Consider the following 27,845-nt stretch of genomic DNA (forward strand, 5'->3'; position numbering starts at 1 on the left):
TGTGAATATAAATTAGGAACGATTTTTGGCTCCAATAAATTGTTAAATTAATAATTTATCAAAATAAATTGTAATACGTAAAAAATATAAAAGCTACCTACGTAAATATATTTAAAAATAATGCGTGTGAGTGGGATAATTTGACATTTTGATACTGTATTGTCTTAAGATTGTACTTGTTGCATTTTTAGTACAAAAACATTTTCAATTTCCATAAAAACTGCATTTTCGCTGAAAAAGAAAAACAGTTTGTTATGAAAATTCACTACCAGCTATCGATTAAACAGCACACAATAATGAAATTCGGGGATCACGATATAAAAATGCAGCCTCGTGCTGTTTTAAGGAGTGACTGGTCTACTTGTTTGATCGAGGGGATACATACACAATATGAATATGAATAGGGAATATGTCTGATCAAGTAACTTTAGCAGCAGCTTATTAAGTACTACTAAGCCATGCAGCTAAACCACGGAAGAAGAAGCGTTGGTGGAAAAGAAGATTACTTCAGAATGGCCCACAAACTAGTTTACTAACAAAAGTTAAGGCAGATGATGGTGGACACCTACTACCAAGATAGCATTTCACCGAGAATGTGCCAGCTAATCACAATAAGATTTTTAGCCACTGGTGATTCATACAAGTCCCTTATGCACTTATTTCAAGTATCATGTTCTACAATTTCCCTCATTGTAACAGAAGTATGCGAGGCTATTTCAAAAGTTTTGAAAGATCACATAAAGGTAATTAATTGATATACTTACCTAGTCATTTAGTGTGGATACATAAAGGGTGTACATAAAATTTGCCTGTTTAGTCAGCATAGATATTTAATGTGTCAACTATTACAAACTGAGATAGTATTTATTCAGTAGTGTTCAACCTGTAATTCATGGTTTTGCATTTGCCTTAAAAGTTACATAATGTAGGAGACTAGGTACTTGATTTGTCAAGGTATTCCACCGAAACAGATTGACTTTCATCATCCCTATTTCTATCTATTGGCTCATAGTAGCCTGTTCTATTAGTGATGGCTCAGATACCAGTATTGTATGTTGATTGTCATATTGCACCTTTGGTTTGTTCATTTGAGAGTCATTTTAAGATATTTTTTGTACTTAATGTGGTCTGGGGTCTAACTATGATAATAATGTTTTATGGTTGTTCTGCTTTGTATGACATAAACTATATACTATATTTGAAGACTATGCGGGAAAAAGAAGAAATCTTATTTTATGTCTAATTTTAAAGTTTGAAATTCATACATATCTTTATGTTTTAGCATGGATAATGACTATTAACAAATTTTGATAGTAACTTTTATGAATAATTTTAGATTTTTTTTTTAATGACTGTACTTTAGTTACCAGTTTACAGCTCTTAAATTAAAAAAAAGCTACATTGTCATTGCAAAAAACAAGGAATGTCAATGACTGTCCCCCTTTTTATCAAGTACCTACATAGTTAATTGCAGAAGTAATCAGGGTAAATAATCAAACACAGGGTAAAATAAGGTTGTAATTTAATCAAATATAAGCAGGTAGTATTTTTATTCATGAGGCAAATTATCAAATAGAATTTGGGCCTCAGCAGAACAGAATGTCTTCAAAACTTTTAGATCGTCATATTTTGCTTTTAATTTATCTGAAACTAAAATAAAACAAATTTTCATTATTATTTTTTCCCGACTACAGTGAATATGAAATTACTATACAAACATGAAATTTATACATACCATTGTACATGGCATCTGGAAGGTACATTTCTCCCTCGTGTAATACTGGCAGCTCAACAGTATTTTTCTTATTGACCACAACAATCGATTTGACATAACAGCCATTGTATGTAGCCCGATGGCAGATATATCTTGGGTGATTTATGCTGGTATATAGCTGACGTATTTCTTGAATTTTAAACGGGCACGTTTTTTTGTAAGTTTCAAGAGACTCCAAAAAATGGGTCTAATCTCTGACCATAGTAGGATCTTCTTCCACCTTAATGACCGTAAAAGGTTCAGGTTTGTTTTGAGCATTGGATAATAGACTGCAATGGTACGCATTATTCCTTAGTAGTTATAATTATAAAATAGAATACATTCGTAGTGCTGACAACGCCGCGGATTATCTCTCAGGGGCGTGAAATGCGTGTCCAACAAAGTCAATAACTCATTGTATGGCACATCGTCGATATCCTTCGGTAAGACCACTTCTGTTGCTAATTTGTAGGTTTCTTCAGTGAGTGCGCTGAGCAATATCGCCTAACTCTTCTTGCCCCCCGTATCAGAACGGTCGGAGATCTCATTTGCAATGAAATATTGCTTAATACGACCTTTATAAGTTTTCCACGTTTGTGTGTTGTGGTCAAAACTATTTAAAATTCCGTATTGCACGTTCGTACTCGACATTTTACGCTGCTATTCTTATTAATTCGTAACGTCGCGTGGGTATATCGTCGCCACTGTTAGATACGTAGTAGGGAACAAGTGAAACACTCGAGGGCTCGATTCGCACTGCTTTAATTTATTACTTGAACACAGGCGCGGACGCAGCCACACACACATATATACAAACTAAGTATACAACATTTTCTATTTTACAATTCCAAAATTTTTGTCACACTCCATTAATAAGAGTGACCCCGAATTGGAAATGTGATTGTAATTTTATCTAAACGCTTTGCTTTGTGAACAATGAAGTGGATAAATTTTATCATAATATGATTGTAATTCAAAACAATATTATTGTAATTCTTGTTCTGGCCTGCTGAATCACAAAAGATATCTAAATATTTCACCTTATCATCCAAATAATTCATAATGTAATTGCATAAAAATGACATAACTTCTGTGGAACCCTTTTTAGCCATAGTTTCAGGATACACATAAAAGTAAGACTTGCCATTTGATAATGTGTGTATATTAAAGGATAACATTGACAATTGCCTCCGATAATAAATATCATTGGTGCTGATATTGGGCGAGGATACATTTTTCTGATAATCCATTGCTATCGCTTCATATGAAGGATCTTGTTTAGATTGGTTCTTTGCTGCTTGTCATAGAAAGTTTGTGCCTTAAGTTTATGCAATGTATTAGCTGCTTGTAACTCCTTTAACTTTTTTTGTACTTCTTGAGTTTGCTCTTGTTTTTGTAGTGATTTTACTTTAGCCATATACTTATCATTATCACAACATGTGTCAGATCTAGGATAACCGAAGGCTATATTATATTTCTTAAATTCTCTATGGTAAATATCATATGAAATCTGTACCTGTGAATTTTGCTCTTTAAACAAATTATATAATTTTTATGTCAAACTCTTCAGGCAAGTAAATTTTTGATGTTTTTTTCATACTGTAATGACTTGATCTTCCCTTGAATGATTGCAAGTGAATTTTAATTTTAAGTTTTACTTCACCTTTAAGCTTTTTAGGCCGATTGGTGTGCTTTCCCCTCTTGTCAACGGGGCTTACACCTTTTATTTTAACGATTTTTGTAAATATTCTTCATGGCTTATGCCATGAATTGAACTTAATGCTTTAAAACAAACTGGTATTTCTCGAACTTGATTTGCTCTTGTGACTCTTATAATGTATGCAAATGAAGCATCATGCAGTTTGGCCAAATTTTCATCTTTCCTAAGCCTTCGTTGCTTGACCAATTTTACAGGTATAAGACCAGTCAGATAGCTGTTTTGTTCATTTACTGATTGTAGAGAATTAATATGTGCTAACAAGAACTCATCAAAAAGAGTCTCCATGGTCTTGTCCGGTACCAACTCGACGTGGACTTTCCGAGTCAGACGACTAACGCAACCGAAAGTCCATACTTGATGCTGCAGAAGTCGACCACGGTGGTACTTCCTCGTGTAGAGGTGGGGATTCATCTACCTATACAACATCTTCAGGACCACCGATCAGATCTCGGTCATGGGCCTCTGCAGCATCGCAGACCTTCCTCAAAAAGTGATAAATCTGGATTGCCGATTTTTTAGACACCCCTACGTCTTTTGCCGCCTGCGTCACTTTGTCTCGACGCAGGAAGTGGAGAATCAGTCCATTATTGGTAAAAAGGGTATATTTACTCTTTCAAAGAAGGTATTTTTCAGAGAACTTAGAATTTGATTACATCCCTGACGCCTGCATCGCCAACGAAAACCCATTTTATAAGTTTCCTTCGCCTCCCTATTCATGGGTCTGCTACAAATTGGACAGCGAGGAACGCGCTGTGGTAATAGATACCACGCTTTGGCAGCTTCAACAGCGCGTTCCTCGCTGTTTATTTTGCCGGCGATATTCCATAATGAGAAATTCTTGATTAAAAGTAGTGACCTATACTGGTTGTTCATACTTTGAAATCAACAATAATAACAATAACCAACAACAAACAATAACAAACCAACTGTAACAAATACTTTCAAATCAAAAATAACAACCAACAAGAACAATGACAAAGCATCAATAGCTCTTTTCAGGCGTTTAGGTTTTAGTTTAAGCAATTGCTGGGAAAGGTGATTTGGATGCATTCTAAGTTTTTGTGTGCTTTTTGAGGTATTTGTAGCTTCAAAAAATATAAATGAAAATAAAATATTCTTTGGAAAAATAAACTAACACTTCTAAACTAGTCAACACTCTCTTATTTTTTAAAAGAGGTTGTTATAATATTGTTCGTAAAACTTAGGACTATATTTGAGGATATCAATTGAAGAATGTCTTCTTTCTTTCGGATAGGGATTGGTAACTTGTCTGACTTGTAGCTGTCGTTGTATTGGTATGTCTCTGAACCTTCTGTAAATTTGATTGGTTTGATTTCCGTAATCTTTATCGAATTTCTGTCAACATCCTTGGTTATGTTCAAATAACATCATCAGATAACATCTTCATATCAAAGAAAGAATCGAAATTTATTTCTTTGACATTTAATGATTCCTCCTTTTTCTTGGCATTTTTTATAAGGCTTATATTATGTATTATTATATTATGTATTCTGCCGGAGTGTATATTGGTCTAGGTTTTTTGCACATTTAACATTATTTTTTATTACAGAATGGACGGCATCTTTATTCTGGGTATGTCCTCTTATGAGGAATTTATGTGTGATCGATTTTATTGGCAATGTGTTGCAAAATCTGAAACAAGAAAAATAATCATTTACGAATAAATATCTTACTAATATTATTATGTAAACGCGAGTTAAATTCACTTTTCAGTGAATTAATAAAAAAATCATATAATGATTTTAATTAAAAAGTAAAATTACAATGTACGTGTTATTATGAGCACGATGCTTCACTATGTTTTAATTATAATAAAAAATTTATAGGAATAAGATAGCACTAATGGTTCCCATGAGCGAAAGCACACCGTCAGCACTTCACATTACATATCGCCCGTAGCGTAGGGTTGTCCCATAACTCGCGTAAGTTTTTGAGGATAGATTTGTGCGAGTGTGAGGGTATGTGCGTATGTTTGTTTTATTTTGATTGGCAGCCCTATTGTTTAAATTTCTAAAAAAACTAACCTGTTTTTTTGCTGTCCACAGCAATTATCGGAATAAAATATTATGTCCATATTTGGTTGTGTACTAGACAGTTCCTCCAAAAACTTGTAAATGTCCGAAGACCCTCGTGCCAGAAGAAGCAAACTGTAGTATCATCATTTATATTGGATACCTAAAGAAAAATATTATTTTTATAAGTACATAAACTGTTTAATTTTATTTATATCATTAACAAAAAGAAAATAGGTTCTCACCGTGAAATTGTAACAATTCAAATTTGATTTATAAAAGAAAGCTGACGATTGGCCAATTGGACAAGGTAAAACTGCTTGGAGATCGAAAATGGCAACTATATTAGTCGATCCATTACTTTTACATTGTTCTGTCTTTTTTCAATTCTAATCTACTTAAACGCTCATTATTCAATTCATTGTCTAATGAACTCCCGGAAACTGTGGAACTAGATCCATCGCTTGAGCTGCTACTAGATTCTGTTTGCATGGGGGCTATCGGCATACGTATAGGTGAACTTGTTTGGTTTATGATGGAAACATCGTTACTGAAATTGACATATTGTTTTTCATTTAAATCTACTCCACTCAACAAATTTTTAAAAACTTCTTGGCTTTTATTTTTCTAAAAAGACCTCTTTGTAGAACAGGGTGTATCTACATAGTCAGGAACCTTCACACTATCATCTGAGCAAAAGTCTTCAATAACGTTAGATAAATCTTTATTTTCAATATTATTGTTAGGCTTGGGAGATATAATGAACTGTTCCTTTTCAGTGAATTGTATGGAAGTTGAAGTCGTAGGTATTTGATTTTGTGTAAACAGATTTACTATCTTCTTTGAAATTCCGGCTTATTTGTAGGGTACGGGGATTCGGCACTGTAAATAATAAGAACATTTCATAAAACATTTCATTTCATAATCGAGTAAATGGATATATTTATTTCTTTTTATTTATTACATTAATTAATTCAGGTGACAGGATTTTAGATGGGTAATTCCGGGATCAGCCTTATGTGGGAATTGTGTTCTAATAAAAAAAAAAACTGAAGTATAGTTTCTCAAAAGATGTTTTAATATTTTTAGCTAAAATAATACTTAAAAAAATATACAAATCAAAAGAACTATTTCGTATTTCGAAAATAGAATCTTAGAAATATCAAAGCATCCAATGTTTGACTTCCTAGCCTGCTTCGTAATTTATTTCCAACAAAAGCAGCAGCTGAAAATGCTCGCTCAGGTTCTACACTCGTTGGAAGTATAGATAATAGATACTTATATGCTAATTCTAAGTGATATCCACGAACTCCGAACACGAACATCCGGTCGGCCATATTCATTTCCGAAAAGAGAAGTGATTTGGCGTCACGTATCTCTTCTTCCGTAAAATTGCTGGTGCAAATTTGCTCTATACTAACTTCATCCATGACATCCAGCTGATACTGCAGGAATGCCAGGACTTCATTCAAGCGTAGCGCTCATTGTTGCGAGCGATAACTTCTTTAATAAAAAATATTAATTATTTTTATGCATATTCTGCACAGCGCAATGCGTCCGCTAGTGACTGAGTTTGATAATGACAGCCACCATTTTGAACTCAAAATGGCGGCTTCGGATTACTGATGTTCAACAATAAAGAGATACATTCGATACAGTAAAAAAAAACAACTATTATTTTTATAAATTTTAATAAATTTTTAATCAGATATGTGATAATAAATTACTTTCATTATTTTGTGCTTGTTATATTCTTAAGACTGGCGATATTTCTGCTATCCCTTCACAAAAACTTTGTTCTAAATCTTGATTTCCTTCAATAAATGGCCCTTTAATAATACCCAAGTAATATTTTAAGTCTTCTTTTTCTTGACACTCTAATCCCAAATGTTTTGCCAGCAATTTCTCAACGTCCGTTATTTTAGCCCGTATCACAGGCGCTCCCGTTGAAATGGTGATAGGCATGCGTGTATTTTTGCGAGTTTTGTAGACATTTAAGGCTTTATTAGTGTCCGAATTATAAAATGGATAAATATATTTTTTAAGATCTTTGATCTCTTTATAATGAATCTTTTGCATTCGGTTTATTTGAATGGCCATTTCGCTGTCGGTTTAAAAACCTCTTGAGTAGCTCTTTTGAAGTCTAACATAGTAATTTGAAATGATGTCGCTATATACTTCTGGTTGAATGATTACTTCTGGTTTCTTTAGAATTTTTTCTATATTGCCAGAGACTCTGTTCGGGGGGCATAAAACTATGCCCTATTACGGGAAATATTATTTCAATAGATTTTCCAATAACCATTTAGATAAAATACGTCTTAGCATTATACTATTTTTATTTTATTTAAAAAAAAAAATCATTGAAATACTCACGATGAACCTTAATAGGTGAAATTTTACAACAGCTGCCTAAATGGTTTATATAAAGTATTATTAAATTTAATCCTTGTTGGTAGCGCTCTATATTCTATATCGCATCGTAGTAAACTACGAGCTTCCAATCATCCTGAGCGATTTGCATGGTAGATAACTTGTCAAAATATAAACCTTGGGTGTGTTGTTTTAGTGACATATCACACTAGCGGATTGCGAGCGGTTTCAAAGCGGAGCGGGTGCGCAACGAATACGTTGCGGGCGCGCAACGAACACGCCGCGGTTGCGCAGTGAATTCGTTGCGGACGCGTCATTTTGTATACTCTCGCACAAAAGCCAGCCCTTCCGCCTTGCCTAACTTCCATTCAATATTTCCATCGTTTCTGTAGCACTCAATTTTTTAACCGTACTGTGGAAATGCACTTACTTAACAGTTAACTAAAGATGTAATAACAACTGGAGTTGTTAAAAAAAGGTGCTATAAAATTGAATTACTAGGACTTTTAGAATGTACCATACATTCCAAAAGTATGTAACGACTGACCAGTATAATCTCTCCCATAGCAACGTATGTTATAAAGAGATTTTGTGAACCTAATTATGAGCAAAGTGATAGTGAGTTGCTGGTTGCTTGATAAAATTTTCTATTCACTGCTATTTATCTAATAATAAGATAGCCCTGTTTTAGTTAAGGAGCTTTAACATTTATTTCACTAATGAACTTTCTTAATGAGCAATTAAGTTATCTGATTGCATTTCGACCAAGATTTAATAGATAAAACAATACCCTAAACATTAACATGTTATGAAACTCGTAAAAAATAATGATCTCATAATTATTATACTATCACAAGTTATAAGTAACAACCAGCACGGATTCCATTTTGTTAATGAGTGTACATGACTGCGACGTAAACGTTGCGCATCTGCCACGCGTCCGCAACGAATTCGCTGCGCAACCGCAACGTATTCGTTGCGCACCCGCTCCGCTTTGAAACCGCTCGCAATCCGCTAGTGTGATATGTCACTAACTTAATAACTTTATGTGTACATTGAACAGATGATGTTAAGAATGTAAACAACATAAACGTATGTAATACTATGTAGCGTTGGATTTTAGGTGGCAAAAGAAGACGAAGAAAATTTGCACGTATAAAAATTTAATACTCAAAATTATAGGGTGTGTTAGAACAACGAATTTTATAGCGAGGGAGTTTACTGCTCGGCGGTTGCGTGGCAAGTAGAAGTGGTAGTGATAGGGTCAACCGCGGCCAATCGTACGGTGCGGTGTCGTGATGCCGCGATGACGCATTGCCTGGTAGAGATCGCTGCCAGCGATAAGGCCGCCTACTGTACATTGTTATATTGTATTTTTAAGTTTGTAAAATGTATTCTATAAGGTGTACAAACAAGTATTTTTCATTTCATTTCAACGCAGTACAACGTTCCGTTCCACTCGATTTTATTGCGGCAACATACTAAAATGTGGATTTGATAGCAATATTATTTTTTTATTTGTATCATAAGTTTTATCTTTTATGATGAATTTTTGTTGTTTATTGTGGCTTCATTTTCATCTATCTCTAAAAAAGACACACAAAGAGACACTTTTTTAGACCAGTTTTAGGATCCTGTTTTAATTTCTCTTTAAAGTCAGAAATTTATCTGCGAAGTGGGTCGGGTTCATGATTATGTTCATATTTTAAGTGTTCTACATTGTGCGATTAATTTTAATTTTCTTTTATACAGTATAAACGGTGACTACTAAATAATACAAATACAGTATTATTTTAATGTGAATATTATTACTTGGCTTGTGGATTGCGGGTCAATCTTTGTTTGACGATATGTCGAAGTTCTTTTTCTGCCTCTTCCCGGACGATCTTCTCCTCATATAAGGATACTATTGCACCTCGTTGAGCAGACATAGTAAAAAATATTTTTTTTTATTCTCTTCTTTGTGAAGAGAACGTTAGAGTAACGTTAAGCTGGCGCAAAAGCATATGAAAATAATAATTAGGATTTATTTGTATAGAAACATACCATTTCAATTTATCTTATTTTTAAATATGGTTTTAAACTTTCCATAAAATATTAAAAGACAATCAAAAAAACCTACTAGGCTTAAACAAAAAAATAGATCAATTTTAGCTTACGCCTATTTATCTTCCTTAATTCCTACATTTAATTAAATCACAGCTATGATTGAATGAGATCATAAGTAATTCTTAAGTCAACTGAATCAGTCTCAATTGACATTTTTTCTATCTCAGCTGTACTGTACCTCCGAATATCTTAACAGTTCACATTTCCACTATTCCAAATGACATTATCTATCTATTTATTCACCTAATAGAGTTCATTGCCATGCGCTGACATAGCTGCCCAAACTGTCACTTTAGGGCTATGTAAGGGCTTTTGATGTTTGCGATTTCGATTTTCGCAACTCCAGTAGCAATAATTTTGCTTATTGACATGGCAGTTGATGTGAAAGTGAGCCTCATCAGAGAATAACATGTTATCAAACGAAGTAAAGCGGTTCAACATTTCATTTGCGAAATGTTGTCTGAGAATAGTGTTGTGTCTTTAAATTCCTGTACTAACTGAATCTTGTACGGGTGAAGATGTAAATCTTTCTTTAAAACTCGCTATACCGATGTTCTGGGCAGTGGCGTGCCTAGGGTGTAAGGAAATAGTCGGTCGTTAATTTCATTTCAGTTGATATATTATCAATAATTTGAACGTAAAGGCGTTTGTATTCTGTTTTAGCGCAAATGATGTTACGCCTCAAACGAGGAGGCGAGTTATTGAGCAATGCATTTTCGTAAATTTCGTCAAACTGAGCATGAAATTCAGCGCGTAACCAATGCTGAAACTGTTTAATTTTATTGCTGCAATATCCGACATCGACTTGTGATTTTTGTATAATATTATACAAGCAGTCGGTTTTTTCAAAGATTGCATGGAAAATCGACAAATAGAAATTGAAATTAAAGGATCGTAATAGGTTATAAAAAATTTCTGCAGCTAAGAGCGTGTCACCGTCCCAGTCCTGCGGGTTGTCAGTCATATCCGTAAACAACTCGATAAGGTTTTCCTTTATGCGCGATGAATATGTCCAACGCGTCGCAGAAGTGTGAGGTAACCGTTTCTTACAGTGCTTATCGTAAAAAGCCGCGCGTTTTATGCTGTGACTGAAAAAATTTATCATAGCCTGAAGAGCTGAAAAAAAAAAAGAACTGACTTCAGCAATTCTACCGCACGACTTAGACAAAACCAAGTTCAGAATGTGTGCACTACACCAAATGTAAATAGCTTGTGGACAAATTTCTTTAATTTTTTGTTGTACACCATTTCGCACACCTGACATCACACTAGCACCGTCGTAGCTCTGTGCTACGAGTTTTTCAGTGCATTTAAGTTTATTTAAGACACCTAGAATTACTTTAGAAATGCTGTGCGACTTTCAGACACATCAATAAATCCTAAAAACCGGTCGTGAATGTTTTTCACGAAGTAATATCGCAAAATAACGCACTGTTGTTCCCGGTTGCTTACGTCAGGCGTCTCGTCAATAATTACCGAAACAAACGTTGACAATTTGAGCTCGTATTCTACGCGAGATTTTATAGTATCGGCAATAGAATGAATTATATCATTTTGAATTTTATTAGACAAATAGCTCGGCCCGTGTTTCGCGTTTTGTTGGTTTAGTATATGCTTTTCTAAAACAAGATCTTATTTGGAAAGTAATGTAACAAGTTCTAAAAAATTTCCTTTATTAAGCGATGAAGCGGACTCATCGTGACCCCTGAATGGCAATTCCTGCTGTGTGTGTTTAAATCGTCATAGCCAGTTGTGTTCCAAACGTTCTTTTCGTTTGAAAAAAATATGCAAGGCCAACAATAAAACTGATTAGAATGAGAGCAACCAGCAATCCAATGGGTTTTATAAACGGATCTATTAAGGGTGCTATAACAGTTTTTTAGCAAAAACCGCTATTTTACGGTACAATTTTAACTCAAAGCACTTACACGTGAGAACAAAGTAATATCTTAATTTAAAGATAATATATTCAGTTCTACGATCATCTTATAAAAATTGTACGACGTCATACAAAATTGTCACTGAAATACGATTTTCCCAGCACAATGATCGCATAAAATGCAAAAAAATGGGGTCTAAACCGGTACACTTTTAAGAAAATTAAAAGCCTAATCTATCTTCTTACCTATATATTATTGAGGGATATATAGTCCTTTATAGATTGTGATAATTTTTTTGTATCTAAATCAAAATTTTATTTCAATTATAAGCTAAATTAAAAATACTTGTCGATTTCTTCATACATTTTGCTCTCGCGGGTCGTCAGACCGCGCTCAGAAGCGCTCTTGGAAGGACGGGTGTATCGCTCCTCGTCCCAAAAATAAAAACGAATTAGAAAAAGATTATTGTGCGTATACTGTCGTTTTCGTGATTTGAAATATTTGATACTTTATAAGAGTAAACTGTATAAGTTTCATATTCCAGTTATTTGTAATTTAAAATTATGTTTTAAAAATTATGTTGACTGAGATCCTCTTTTTTTATGGGTTGTTGAACGGATTGGTGGGGTAAAGCAATTTGACAAAACTTAAATCCAAAATGGCGCCGACGAAAATTTGCCATCTTTTCGTCATGGGTGTCATTTTGATGGTTTTTGGGGTAGCTATTAACCAATATGAGGTCAAAAATAAAATCCAAGATGGCGCCGACGAAAATTTTACATCTTTTCATCATGGGTGTCATTTTCATGGTTTTTGGGGTAGCTATTAACTAATATGAGGTCAAAACTAAAATCCAAGATGGCGCCGACGAAAATTTTACATCTTTTCGTCATGGGTGTCATTTTCATGGTTTTTGGGGTAGCTATTAACCAATATGAGGTCAAAAATAAAATCCAAGATGGCGCCGACGAAAATTTTACATCTTTCCGTGATGGGCGTCATTTTCATGGTTTTTGGGGTGGATATTACGCAATATGAGGTCAGAACTAAAATCCAAGATGGCGCCGGTGAAAATTTGACATCTTTTCGTCATGGGTGTCATTTTCATGGTTTTTGGGGTAGCTATTAACTAATATGATGTCAAAACTAAAATCCAAGATGGCGCGCACGAAAATTTTACATCTTTTCGTCATGGGTGTCATTTTCATGGTTATTGGGGTAGCTATTAACCAATATGAGGTCAAAAATAAAATCCAAGATGGCGCCGACGAAAATTTTACATCTTTCCGTGATGGGTGTCATTTTCATGATTTTTGGGGTGGATATTACGCAATATGAGGTCAGAACTAAAATCCAAGATGGCGCCGGTGAAAATTTGATATCTTTTCGTCATGGGTGTCATTTTCATGGTTTTTGGGGTAGCTATTAACCAATATGAGGTCAAAAATAAAATCCAAGATGGCGCCGACGAAAATTTTACATCTTTTCATCATGGGTGTCATTTTCATGGTTTTTGGGGTAGCTATTAACTAATATGAGGTCAAAACTAAAATCCAAGATGGCGCCGACGAAAATCTGTTATTTTATTTTAGTTTACTTCTTTATTATTAAGAAAATTACACCTATGACGAAAAGATGTCAAATTTTCGTCGGCGCCATCTTGGATTTTGGTTTTAACCTCATATTCGTTAATAGCTACCCCAAAAACCATGAAAATGACACCCATCACGAAAAAAGTCAAATTTTCGTCGGCGCCATCTTGGATTTTGGTTTTAACCTCATATTCGTTAATAGCTACCCCAAAAACCATGAAAATGACACCCATCACGAAAAAAGTCAAATTTTCGTCGGCGCCATCTTGGATTTTAGTTTTGACCTCATATTTGTTAATAGCTACCCCAAAAACCATGAAAATGACACCCATGACGAAAAGATATCAAATTTTCACCGGCGCCATCTTGGATTTTAGTTCTGACCTCATATTGCGTAATATCCACCCCAAAAATCATGAAAATGACACCCATCACGGAAAGATGTAAAATTTTCGTCGGCGCCATCTTGGATTTTATTTTTGACCTCATATTGGTTAATAGCTACCCCAATAACCATGAAAATGACACCCATGACGAAAAGATGTAAAATTTTCGTGCGCGCCATCTTGGATTTTAGTTTTGACATCATATTAGTTAATAGCTACCCCAAAAACCATGAAAATGACACCCATGACGAAAAGATGTCAAATTTTCACCGGCGCCATCTTGGATTTTAGTTCTGACCTCATATTGCGTAATATCCACCCCAAAAACTACCCACACTTGCAAATGTGTTTGCTACGTAGGAAAAGTTCAGATTTAAGAGTATCCTAGGTAATGTGTTATGTGACGAATACCTATAATTTATTTCATTCCGACTATTTTTCGGAATAACATACATTTACTAAGAATTGTATACAATGCCGGATTTAATACAGTGCCGGTAACATCATATGTATGATAATAATTCTACATTTCTTAAAAAGCTTTGATATTGTATACAATTCATAGATTATTATTCAATGAAATAATTATGCAAAATAGTCACACTTTTTTAAGTTGTTTGAATATACTAACATACTTATTAGGATCGTACCTACTAATAAAAGTAACAAAATGAATTTTTAAAGTTCCTAGTAATCTTCTGGAATCAATTTCAATAAAAATACATAATATCAAAAATTAAAAATAATATCAAGTATGAAGATGGTCTATAAAATGGAATGCGCTATGTTTACGTGAGCGTGATATTGCCGCGAACAAAGTTACGTCGTTAGATACCTAAATTTGAGTAACGCAGATTTGTGACAGCGTCCTTAAAATTTCGTTTATGTGACTTACCAGTTTGGGTAATGCACAAATCGGGAGTTGGTTTTGGTAAAGAAATTAATTGTTGTTTATGAGCAAAGTTTAACGATTTTACCTTTCCCCCGCTGAGTAAAAAATGCACACAACGCAAACCATCACAATTTACAACACAATCTGCTGTCGCGACACTCATTTTATCACAGAATTAAAAAAAAAACTTTCTAAATTACACCGTTATAATCACCCGCTCAAACAAACACTAATAAGAAAAATTAAATTCATAGTTCATACACTCACTCGTATCTCTCACTTACTTGTATCTCGCATTCGTTCGCGCATCGTATGACGTATCTTGACTATTTTCATAGTACATACTGCAACGAAAAGCCGGGCTTTTTTCGCCATACAAATTGCTATAGAATTTTATAGATAGGTATGTAGATAGGTAGTAGTGCAGTCCACTCCTGGGTGGGTGGGTGAACACCCATGCTATTTACTTTTTCCTCCACTAGTTTCATAATATTGGTTATATTATTTGTGACATTTTTTTTCGCCACGTTTTATGGATGCCCAAGCCATTTCTATGGGGCTTAAATCGGGATGGTAAGGTGGAAGCCGTAATATTGTGTGAATGTGTTCTTCTAAAATTATATCGATATTAAATTTTTTGAATTTTTTCTTTATGTATAGAAAATAATTTATATAGTTCTGGTTTTAGCATGTCAGAACTGCTATCACAATCACCGATCTCGGTGGAAGATTCGGAAAAAGTTGTGTGCGTATCCATTTTCCATAATTATTATAGCTCATGTTATCATGGTAATCTCCGGTTTTCGTACCTGCTTTAAACATCAAAAGGCCGTTGGGTAAAAATTCTGATTTGGATCCAGCATGTACAATGACGTTGACCTTTTGATATCTTTTTTTTTAAACCTTCAGTGCTACCATCACTCCATGCCTTCGAAGTGATATGCGATGACACAACGAGACACTACGTTGAGTATTTTCAGGTATATCAACTTCTTCATTTTCATAACTGCTTTCATCAAAATTTGTAACGCTATCACTTTTACTGTCATCAGAGTCAGTAGAATCAGTTTCTAATTCAGAGGAATTGGGAGAAAAATTATCATCAGATGAATAAGGGACAAAATCATGAGCAGAATGGGCAGGATTATCAGAATTGTTCGCTAATCTTTTGTCGTTCTCCGTTTCTATATAGTATATTTCACGGAGTTCTTCACTCGTTAATGGGCACGGTAAGTCTTTTTACACACATGATATATCACTTATAGAACTAGCCCTGCTTGTAAGATTTGAAGCGTTTGGAGTAAGAAAAGTTCCTTTTCGTAGGTTATAATTCTTGTGTGGAGGAGTTGCAGGTGTATGTTCAACATTTTTCAGCACATGTAGAATATTTCCTGTACTAGGGCTAACATAAACAGAATTGTCTTGTAAGTTATTTTGTGTTCTTGTTTCTGTATGTTTGTGTTGATGTAAACAACTGCTGACCTTAATTAAATAAATAAATTAATTAATAAAATTGGTGTGTGATAGTTCATTTACTTTCAGTGGTTCCCCAGTTTTCTTAGCCTCTAGAATTATTTGTACGTACTGTCTGGGCACGTAAATTGGTCCAGTTTTTAAGGAACGTTTTATTTGCTTTTCGATTACCGAATGTGGCTCACCTTCGTATGACCGTCTATCAAACATTTATGACTAATAGAATTTAAATTACTGAACTTCAATACTGCATACATGTACAATCCAACAATAAACTTATTTATGTTTTGATCGCAACAGTTATCCGAATAAAAAACTATATCAACTGGTTGGTCACCCTCTTAATCATGCAAATCTTTCTCTATATATTTAAGTAAACAGCTACCAATCTCATCTGGTACCCTGGCTCTCGTGCCAAAAATAACAATTAGTAATACTGTGATTTACAATTGATACGCCTAAGATAAAGAGACGATCACCTGTACTCGTGGCGCGAATGGTCGTTGAAAGTTCGTCGTAAAAAGCGTCTTTAGCTTCTGCAGTGGCGCTGAGGGTTTGGGCATAATTAGTTCAATCAAGATAAGCATATCCTCATAAATGAATACATAGTTTACTAACTAAACAGTTTACTAATTTTATTTTATTTATAACTAAGTAAAAAATGTCACTATTTTTATACCTTTGCCCTGTAAGTCAGTGGAACATTCCACATTAGGAGATTTCTTGTGCATTTAAGTAGATGCGGGGGATCCAAAAGAGCTACAATTTCGCGACCACAGTGAACAAAATGTGGTTCTCGTGTGGTTGATCCCAATGTTTTTAAAACTTTTAAGTTCACAGTTGATAGGTCACAAACAGTAGCAACCACATTAATGCTTGAATTGAAGCATTCTGTACCTGAAAAACGTAAAAGAGAATTATTAAATAACTGTGTGTTTTTACCTCTTTTAACATAACTTTCATTCTATCTGCGTAACGTATGCGAGATGTAAAATGCAATGGGCTGTTTCCACCTCTTTCTTATCCCAGAAACCATAAATACAAGAGCTTTTGTGGCAATTTCACTTGTTCTGCAATCATGGGATTGCCGTAGTCTTGAAAGCCAAGTATTTGGTCTTGTCTCGTGTCATAGTATAAATGTTTCCGAATTGACATTTCATCAAATGATAAAATAGCAATATTTTCTTCATCTGTCTGTTCAGACATTTTCTTAAGGCCACATGTTGAGGTGAGGGGAGCTGGTGTAAATGAATAACACGACCGTCTAGGTTGAACTTATGATTTTTTCTGTCTTACTGACTAACTTGCTGGTAATGCTTTTAACATATAGTTAAGTTTTTCTATTTCTGATACCGTTGCACCTGCTTGTTTCAACTCATTTACAGACTTTTCAAAATCATCGAAAAAAAGTGACACTTCAGAATAATTTTTCATTTTAATATTTTCGAGGTTATGTCGACAAACTATTTGTAACGCTGTTGATTCCTACAGATACATCTCGTCAAATTTCTTTATAATTTCGTAGGCTGAATCGATTTCACTTATATATTCCAACTGCTTGTTGGTTATTGCACTATAAATATAATTTGTTGCTGTGACGGACATCTTTGTCGTCCCACCCATCATTGTCGGTTGCTTTTTTTGCTCGCATTACAACATCTTTGCACTTTTTTAACTGTAGAAATTTCAATATTCGTATTTTCCAATTACTGTATTCCGTACCGTCAAAAATTGGAATATTAATATCATTACTTTTGGTCGCCATTTTTTTTCTTTGTTCTTGTTCGTTTAAATTCTTCTTACTTTTTGTAGTTCTCGATATACTACTTTTCGAAACTTTTGAACCACGCTCTGCTACCATGTTAAATAATTAATTCAAACACCATGTTTTAGCTTCACTTAGCTTTATTAGAGAGAAGAACAGTTTACACTTTTACATATTTAACATTGCTAACCGGCATCTGCCATCTTGCCTACTCGAATACAATACAGTGTTGCCAATATAAATGTACACATATTCCAACACTAAGTTATAAGTATGAATGTATATTGTATACGAATACATAGTGAGATACAAGACACACCTCCGGGGCAAAATAAAGAAAAAAAAAATAATTAATACAAATTATTTTTTTTCTCTGATTATAATATTAATTAATTATTATATTTTATTATTTACAAATTACAATGTTCATTAAAGCCTGATTTAGCGGCACTCGGTTCAGCATTTTATTCAAAGTGCTTTGACGTGGCAAAGCAAACATTCTTCTGAGGAGTCTATAGCATGCCGGTGATTTTTTATAAAGCACTAAAGCCATAATTTTTTGCTCAACTGTGTATCGTCTTCCTTTTTTTGTTTTTTTTTTTTTGACAATTTTTCAGCTGGCTCTGTAGCAATCGAACAAAAGAACTGCTGATATTTAGACCAAGTAATTTCTGCACATTTTCATCTTCTGCAATTGATCTTTATAATTTCACTTCTCTGAGGGTCATTTCAGCTACTTTACCAACATTCAAATCCTTTAAAATATCTCTACATTTTGTTATAGCAGTGTGCTGCTCAACTTTGCCTGACTTTGACCTTTTCGAAGGTGCATTCTGAAATAACACATTTGTTTATATGAGGCTGTTCTGATACATTATTTTTAATTCTATACAGTAGAAAAAAATGACTTGTTGCACTAATTCAGTTTTATTTTGACTATCCTAAAATTTGCATTTAGCATAGGGACTTTATTCAGATCCAGAAGTTAATTAAAAATTATACTGTATTCCTGATCGATATCTTTCTGTGCCCTATGTTTTTGTGGCAGATGGAGCTTTTACATTATCTAAAAGGATCATGAAACATTTTCCTGGTACACCGCCAGTTGGCTCACAAAATTCAACAGTCGACTATTATACACTAATTCGTCAATATCGATCGGTCCAGTAGCTTTTGGCACCGAGGAGGCCTGGGAACCCACCTCGCAAGTTTGTGCCCCCCCCCCCCAGAATACGTGGGGCAGCCTGAGGTGGACTCAGGGAGGGATTCTTCACTTTTGGTGGTACACTCCAGTTTATTTTTTAAACTTGCCTCCATCATCTCCTCCTCTCCCCTCCAGTTTGCAGTACGCCTGCCGGGCGGCTGTATAATTAGGTGGTTAAAAATCTACGGACGCGAGTGACGCCGCTAAACCCCAACTTTAAAAATTACCCTTTATAGGTATACATTTTAAACCTTTGTAGTTTACATTCGCGAATCAATTTGCGCGTGTACTGCACATCCTACACCTCCAAAATTAAGATAGTTCTGGTGTTCCAACATCCGCTTTTTTTAGTTCCTCAGGTACTGAAGTGGCACCTCTTTTTTAATTTTTTGGTTTTGAATACTGGAGCAATTTTTTTTCGTGACGTAAAACTGTTTATTAGGCCCCAGCCTAATCGCAGACGAAATTCTTTATGAGTATTTCGTCGTTCCGAATGAGATGTCATATAAACAATGTATGCATTGATCACAGCTGCCTCCAGCAAAAACCAAAAAAGTCGGTGCCAATTCTTTCGAGATTTGCGCCCAAGTGGGTATGATGCTCTAAAGTGATCAAAATGATCAACTCCTCCCTTAAACTCAGTGTACTTCTTGATTGAAAGAGGGCAAAACATTTTTTTTTTGGTACCATCTTTTTGTTTCCGCTCAATCATTTCCACAGCTCGAGGATTGAATGCAATTAATTAGCGAAGTGTTTCAGCCACTCAAAGAATAGATTTTCGTTTATCCATCCATTATTTGAGCATTTGTATATAGCCCCTGCTAGACCATCTTTTTCGAGCTGCGGATTTATCCTTTTCCGAGAGAAGATGAACATAGGAGGAACAAAACCACCAACAGCATTCATGGCACGTAATAGTGTAATATTTTTACCTCTTTTCCAACATGTTATGGAACCGATCCTTTTCATGCCTTTGGGATCTTACCAGGATCTTGTACTGTAGATATACCGGTTTCGTCGCAGTTATATATTATATTTTTGGGGTGAATTTATGTTTGTCCATTAGATCTCCCAATAGTTTATAGAAAAGTTGGACTTCTTCATTATTTAAAGCAGTTCTTCTGTTAATACTTGTGGCTTCTGGTTTGCGAATAGATATATTATTTCTTTTCAGAAATCCTTCCAGTCAATCACGTCCAGCCATTTGGGCACTCTGGTCAAATGTGTGTTGGATTTGAAGCTCTTCTGCATATCGGTATGCTGCCTTTCTTACTTGTATAGCTGTGACTCCATAAAAAAAAAAAAAAATTCCTTTATTTAACAAGACAGGATTATTACAATATGTATTTCACAATATTAATTGAACAGGGTACCTCGTCATTCTCATTAACATCAAGTTCTCGAAGAGAATCAAAGGAGAAGGGTAGATTTTCTGTTAAATTAGATATATTTAAAAATGATCTTAATCCACTTTCATCTAAAGTAAGATGTTCTAAGGATATTGGCGGTTCCATGTTATTAAAATTTATACTTTTTGTTACACTTTTCAACATTTTTACATTCATTTCCGTTTGATCAAGTGTTGAAGATTCCTTGAAAAATAAAAAACATGTTAGAAGTTAGAACGTCTTATGAATCACAAATATTCAATAATCAGGGCAAAAGGGCTAAATGCCACGGACCCCCATTATGATTGAGGTCCATGGTTCAAAGATTGTAAGGAATTATTTAAAAATAAACCCTTTCTTGTGATAAACATTTATTGTTTGAGTAAAATATCTCGACGACCAGACTAAAGCACGGGTTCATAAGAAAGCTGCAGCTGTAGCTACTCAGCTCTACTAAGCAGTTACATACTTACATTTGTTTTCAAGTTAATTGATAAGTAGTCGCTCGTCGCTATTGGTTCCATAGACAGACTTGCAGTAACTTCATCCGATTCGCTCCCAGAATTTCTTAACATCATACTATCATCTAGTAACTGAATATTTTTACTACTGATTTTTATGGTTGGCTGTCTGGATATAATCGAAGAGGTTTCGGAAGTGGAATCATACATGACGTTATCTATTGGTGGCTCCTTTAAAGGTTGCTTTGATGGAGTTTGCGTCATGTCTATCTTGCGATTTGACTTCTGTAAATTGACATCCATGACGTTATGGACCCGACGCGTTTTTGTCCTTTGGGAGCTATAATTTTTTCAGTTTCTTGGACGGTTGTTATACCAGTCTCGTCTACGTTGTAAATCATTTGAGGCACGAAGATATGTTGCTCCATTAATTTCTCCAAGTTATTGAAAAAAAAGCACACATTATGACAAAATACAACAAACATATTATATATTAATATTAAGCATTGAAGGCTTGTTTAATGGCATCACTGTTGTCTACGCTTTCGCCGTAACTGTCATAATTATTATATAACTGTCATAATTATTACAGAGACTTCCTCAGCAACTCATCTCACTCTCCCCAATTACTTCCGTTAATGTGGAAATAAGTTCAGCTTCTTTTACTTCGTAATTTTTTTCATTTTTAGACATCAGTTCATCATCATCGTTTTCTTTTTGGGGAAATGTATCACTCGAGTTTTCCTTATTCCACACTCGATCAGTATTCTCAGTCTGAAATAAAAAAACAAAAAATTGTATTTCCACGCGGATGAAATCGTAGGTAAAAGTTAGTAATACAATTAATTACATACCGACTTAAATTCAATATCTGTAGGTACTTATATCTTCCATATTTTCTGTATAACTCTCCTCTTTGGTTCCATCTTTGTTAGTATCGGTCAATTAAGGAAAGCTGGCATGTTCACAGTACTCACACTTATGCAATTTTACTTACAGTATGTTCAAAAATAAATGCGACTCTAGTTTCATTTTAGACTTGAATAGTAAAATGGTGCGTTGTAGATAAATATATGCAAATATAATTATGAAAGCTCTCATAATTTACCTGTAAAATTATAATTTAAAAGTAAATCAATTGATGAACTTAATTATTTATTCTAATAATAATCAATTGGATAAAAGTATTAATAATCATTCAATTATCAAATAATAATTAAATTTCAGGTCATAAAAACAATACAAATAACACGTGTATGCTCACTCCCAACACACGGATGGTTGTTTTGATAATGATTTAAATAACGGACGTCTTCTGCAGTTGCGGAGCAGTCTTGTCCTGACTTTGGTCGAGTAAAGATATCTAAGAAATATTATATTTGTAGGAAGTACGTAATACCTACCAATACGCGCTAACAAATATGTGTTACATGTTTATTGTATAATTTTCACACTATTGGTTTTATCAAACTCAAACATTTAAACAATTAGACTTCTTCTAGAAGCACTTTTGAATCGTCATAACAGTTTTAACATTTACCAACAATTCAGAAAGCAGTACCTATCTATAGAGAAGAAGAAGAATCTATTTAATCATAATCGTAATCTTCTACTTCACTGAAACTTTCATCGCTCGAAGAACTCGATGTTTCGTTGTCGGAATTTCTTAATGTTATTATAAATGAGTCAGTGTAATTATCTACTTTTGGTTTAATTGAATATATTTTTCCTCATGTTCTCGCGTCTTTCTCCAAACGTCACTAAACATATCCAGACTAATAGCATTTGCTTCCTTTCTAAATAATTCTTCCACAGTTTTCAAGTTAAAGTTCACATTTTGTGATGCTACTTTCCCTTTAATTATGCCCCATAGTAACTCTATTGGGTTGAGTTCTGGATGGTGGAAGGCGCAATACACTATGTCCATGATCTTTGAGGATTGCATCAAGTAAAAATTGTGTATAGTTTGGCTTATTTTTTTAATAATGTCATAAAGAATAGGTATTGTATTTTAGTCAAAATTTATATTTTTCTAACAAGATCCTTATCATCCAAATTTCCACATTGGTGAGAAAAATTGACATTTCTAATGAAAATGAACAAAAAATTAAATGATTTTATTAAATACTGTAATATAGTCTATAATTCTTCCATTTACTGTATCACAAAATTCTTCATAGATTTTTAGATATTCGTACTACACCAATTACATCACCCTGTATTTATAAACAATTGCAAAATAAAAGCTACACATAGGCCGGGAGATACTGACACAAAATTTCGGGTCATTTGTAACAGAATGGCGGTTCTACAGGGACTACCGCCTACATCTTTTTAAGGGCTATCGGTAAATTCTAAAATTTTTGTGTTACAAATCGTTGGACTTTCGCTATTTATCCGACGAGTGTGACTAACGCCTACGTGACTAGTCCACCGGTACCAGCGTTCTGACCATCATTTTTCTTTTTGTCATTGCGTACTAAGACCCCTCTAGACCGCCATCCTGTTACAAATGACCCGAAATTTTGTGTCAGTATCTCCCGGCCTAACAATGTGCAATGTGTAAATGTGTTGACGTTCCAGCTCTTCTTAATATAGGTATAATATCTTCTAATAGAGCTCTAGTGGTCATGTCATGCCTAAAAGAAGAAAAAAGAAATGAACGAGAACATGTTTTTATAATAAAATTTCTATAGGTATAAAGCTTTATTTACCTTTAATTATATTTAAAGCGCCCGAGAGTCCCAAAAAAAAACAATTTTCAAAATTCGTTTATTGAAAAAAAAAATTCTTCCCTACTACTCATCTCATTTAATTAAAATATTAACACAAATCTAAATTTAATTATTATTATCATAGAAAAATGATTTTAATTTCCTTCAATTAAATTTTTTTTAAATTTTACTAATTTATTAAATCAAAAGAAAATTTTAATTCTTATTAATTTAAATTCCTATATGCCTATAAAATATTTTTACACTGTTCGTTAATTTTCAGGATCGAAAATTTTATATCACGTGCTGAAATAAAAAAAATTTTAAAACTAACACAGGAAATGAAGGAGCAATCACTGAAATAAAGTGTACTCACATAGATCTCGGCAATTCTTGGGAGGTATCGAAGTTTGGATGCTCGGCCACGTTGTTCTTCCAATTTCCGGTTCGGCTGGAAACGCCTATCTCCTCCATTTTCCCTAATTTTCTATCCTGGGGGACCCAGAAAATCCTACCGACTGCGCCAATTATATTTAACGCGCCTGACAGTCCCAAAAAAAACAATTTTCAATTTTGAGCTTATTGAAAAAAAAAAATACTTAAAACTTACTTTACTTGAAATAATAATGACGTTAAGTAAAAATGGACTTGCTCGAGGTTAGAGGTTAAGTAAGGTGGAATCCACAGCGGCGATCCAATTTCGAAGTCAATGCGAAGTCAGCAAAATGTTTCCCTGAATGTTACCGATGAGTATGTTATACGCAGAGGCGACCATAAAATATACCAAAGATTATGTAATGGTATAAAGGCGATATTAACTTGTAGATTTTACTATCTTCAATCTTCTAAGTGTAAGTATCTTCGGATGATAGGCATGGTATATAACACACCCATAAACACGAGTGCATGGTTAGCAAATCGATCCTGTTTGTTATTAGCAAAACCTTACCCATCTCATCATTCTGTGCATTATAAGAAATATTCGGTGTCAGAGACACTTCAAACTCAAACTAAAAGATGAGGCTGAATAGACGATCGGGTGCGTCTTTTTCTGTCATGGTTTTTTTAATCTTTTCAAAAATTATGGGATTGATCCCAGTGGTCAATCTAATTTGGCCTAGCGAACGTTTCATGGCATTTATCGGCGGCAAAGAAAAATAGCTAGATAATTGTGTAGCTATTTTTCTTTGTAAATGTTTGTATTTTAAATGTTTGTTTGCATTCGAACTCATTTTGTAAAGCGATAATGACAATATTTTTTCATCAATTGTGAAGCGTCTACCTTTCGGTTTCTTTTTTGACTGCAGCTGCATGTGAAGGAATATCTAACCGGGTATTTGCAATCGTTTTATAACTCTTTGGAAAGAGACATCTTGAGAAAACTTTTGCGCCGTTTCTTAACGTTGCTTATACGAAGCTCTTTTTTACGAGATATTTCAGACCGCAGGCGTCTAATTTCGAGTCGATTTGTTGTTGCTTGCACACGGTACAGGGGCTTTCGTTTTTGAGCATCTGAAAAATGGTAAATAACATGTTACATAGATAGCAGAAAAATACATGACTCGTGAAACCTGATACAAAGTTGTATCAGGTTTCACATCTTTGCAACTTTTCAGGAGAGCAATAAGTTTTTAAGCTATCTATTGAGTTTAGAAATAAATGTTGTTAGGAAAGTTTTTGCAAAAGATGAATACTCTCGATAATCCGTACCGCTTACAGGCTTATCCGAACGTCTCTGTAATCCGAACTGGGTTTGGCTTATGAAAAAGACTTACCCAAAAAGATGATGTGGAATTTGAGGGACAAATCCTTTTTTTGGTGAATAAATAGAACTCACCAATTGAATTAAAATTTAAGGGCGCGTATAAAGTCAAATCACCAATCAACTTTTAGTTGATACGTGTAATATTCAAGACCAAATATAAAAAATAAAATATATGTAAAACTTGATGATATTTTCGATTATATTGTCAGATCAAAAACATAAAATATTGAAATTGACTCGATAGAAAAAATTCACGAAGTTACCTCTAAATTTCACACTTTTACGTTTTTTACTGGACATGGTAATACTTATTATGATTTTTTTTTCATAAACAATTATATTAAAACATTTGCAATATATTTGTCAGAGCATTTTGTGTAATTACTTTTAGTTTTGGTTTAATCACGATAAAACACTTTTGGCGCTTACTATATTTTTAATTACGCAAGAAATCATCTTCCATCGCACGTTCCGGGAGCTAAAAACATAATTCTATTTCATACATCAGACGCTATCGCTCCGTTGAGACGAGTAGACCACGCTAAAATTGCTGCGCCGTGTTTTATAATTACGCCGAATATTGATTTGTTGAAAATGGTAAACAACAAAATGAAAAGACTTAAGAAACGAGAACTAAAGAAGATTCAAATTGAAAAGATAACTAAATGTCGAAGGTAATAATGTATATAATGTATAATATAATAGTATTGTTATAATATTAATAAATAATAATTATTATAATATAAAAAGATAAGTCTTGATTTACCTATTTGAGAAAGTTTAGTTTCTGTAAAATAATTTCCGCGCGCTGAGTATTGACGCGATAGCAGCAGCAACTATAGATAGGTAAATAAAATTCATAGTGGTAGGTACCTAATTCTTACAGTCGCGGTGCAATCAATCAAGTCAAGAAAGATTTATATTATTATTATTACTATAGGCAGATCCTATGTTCGCTCCAGTAAATAATAATATCAATAATATGTAAACCGGTTGTGAATAGTACATATATATTATATGTATTTACAATCTGTATTAGATAATCATACATAACATCTATACATAGGTATAACAAATTGGTACGAAAGTCAAAATTGTACTTACATTGAATAGGTATTTTTTTATAATATACATATGTATATGTATATATATAATATATTCATAATCTGTATTACATAGTAATATGTAGTACATATCTATACATAAATATAGTTTTTAGAATTTTTGTATGTGTGTCTGTATGTAGGTATGTCTGGGCTCTAATTTTGGTGCAGATATAGCTTGAGACCTGAGAAAGGTCATAGGATGAGTTTTATCCCGTAAATAAAAAAAACTGTCTGTGTTTGTCTGTTTGTTTGTACACGCTAATCTCCGGAACTACTGGACGGATTTGAATGAAAGTTATTTTGTTGTGTAGGTACTATTATATTATCCGGGAAATATAAAATAATAATTTATTTTGAAAACTGAAACACCTGATGCAGAACCGCAACAGACCACCTAAACTATAGATTCATTTGAGAAAGTTTATCCAGGCGAGTTTGGATATTATTATTTGTGTATATTCTGTAAATTCGTTTCCGCGAGTTGAGTATTCATGCGACGATATTTATAGATACCTACATTCATAGTGGGTACCTACAATTTACAAAGACACTTTTTATACTTAGTTATGTAGGTACCTAATTCCTACGGTCGCCTTGCAAATGCAATCAATCAAATTGACCCTGTTTGAAAGTAATTTACTAATTTCACAGAACAATTTTAAATTTGGAAAATGTGGACCCTCACTCTCAACCTGTGTCTACTGACTATTGCCACGCAGAAAAAAATACTCCAGAAAGGTACCTGCTAAAGTTACCAGCTCTCGATAAAATAATACGTAAATTTCGAAGAACTTTGTAATATTTTATAAAGGATAATTTTTATTTTTATTTTTAGAATAATTGCTGAGTCGAAAAATGTCGTACAATCTAATAGTCCATTGAATAAAAAGTTCTAGAGTGCGTGAGTTAGTAACGTAAGATGTTTCTTCGGAAACATGTCAAGAGTCCCTAGGTAATAAACATACTAAAACCCCGGGCCACTAGGAGGAGCCCCGGAGTGGGGGGAGGGGGAAAATGGGTCCATTTTTTCATTTTTCGCTTAAATCTCAAAAACGGTACATGTTAGAGAAAAACTTTCAAGGAAAAGTTGAAAGGCCATAAAATTATCTACAAGTTGTACCTGAATCATTTTTTCCTATATCCTACCGTTTCTGAGTTATACGCAGTAAAACATGATTTTGGCTCAAACAATTTCCACATCAATCGATCAAAAAATATTTCTTTCTTCCAA

The 27,845-nt window shown here is 34.0% G+C and overlaps 1 long non-coding RNA gene across 1 annotated transcript in view; it reads left to right on the forward strand.

Annotated features, from left to right (window-relative positions):
- LOC149475886 (uncharacterized) overlaps positions 1-27,845 on the forward strand; it is a 49,194-nt gene continuing 21,349 nt past the window's right edge. Inside the window, exon 1 of the long non-coding RNA XR_016317953.1 lies at positions 1-743. This is a non-coding gene — a long non-coding RNA (uncharacterized LOC149475886). The remainder of the gene's footprint in view (positions 744-27,845) is intronic.

This window comes from Colias philodice, chromosome 29 (assembly GCF_061535455.1).
Source record: "Colias philodice isolate Cphi_HAF_F1 chromosome 29, ilColPhil1 Martin Lab GWU primary, whole genome shotgun sequence".
NCBI classification, from domain to species: domain Eukaryota; kingdom Metazoa; phylum Arthropoda; class Insecta; order Lepidoptera; family Pieridae; genus Colias; species Colias philodice.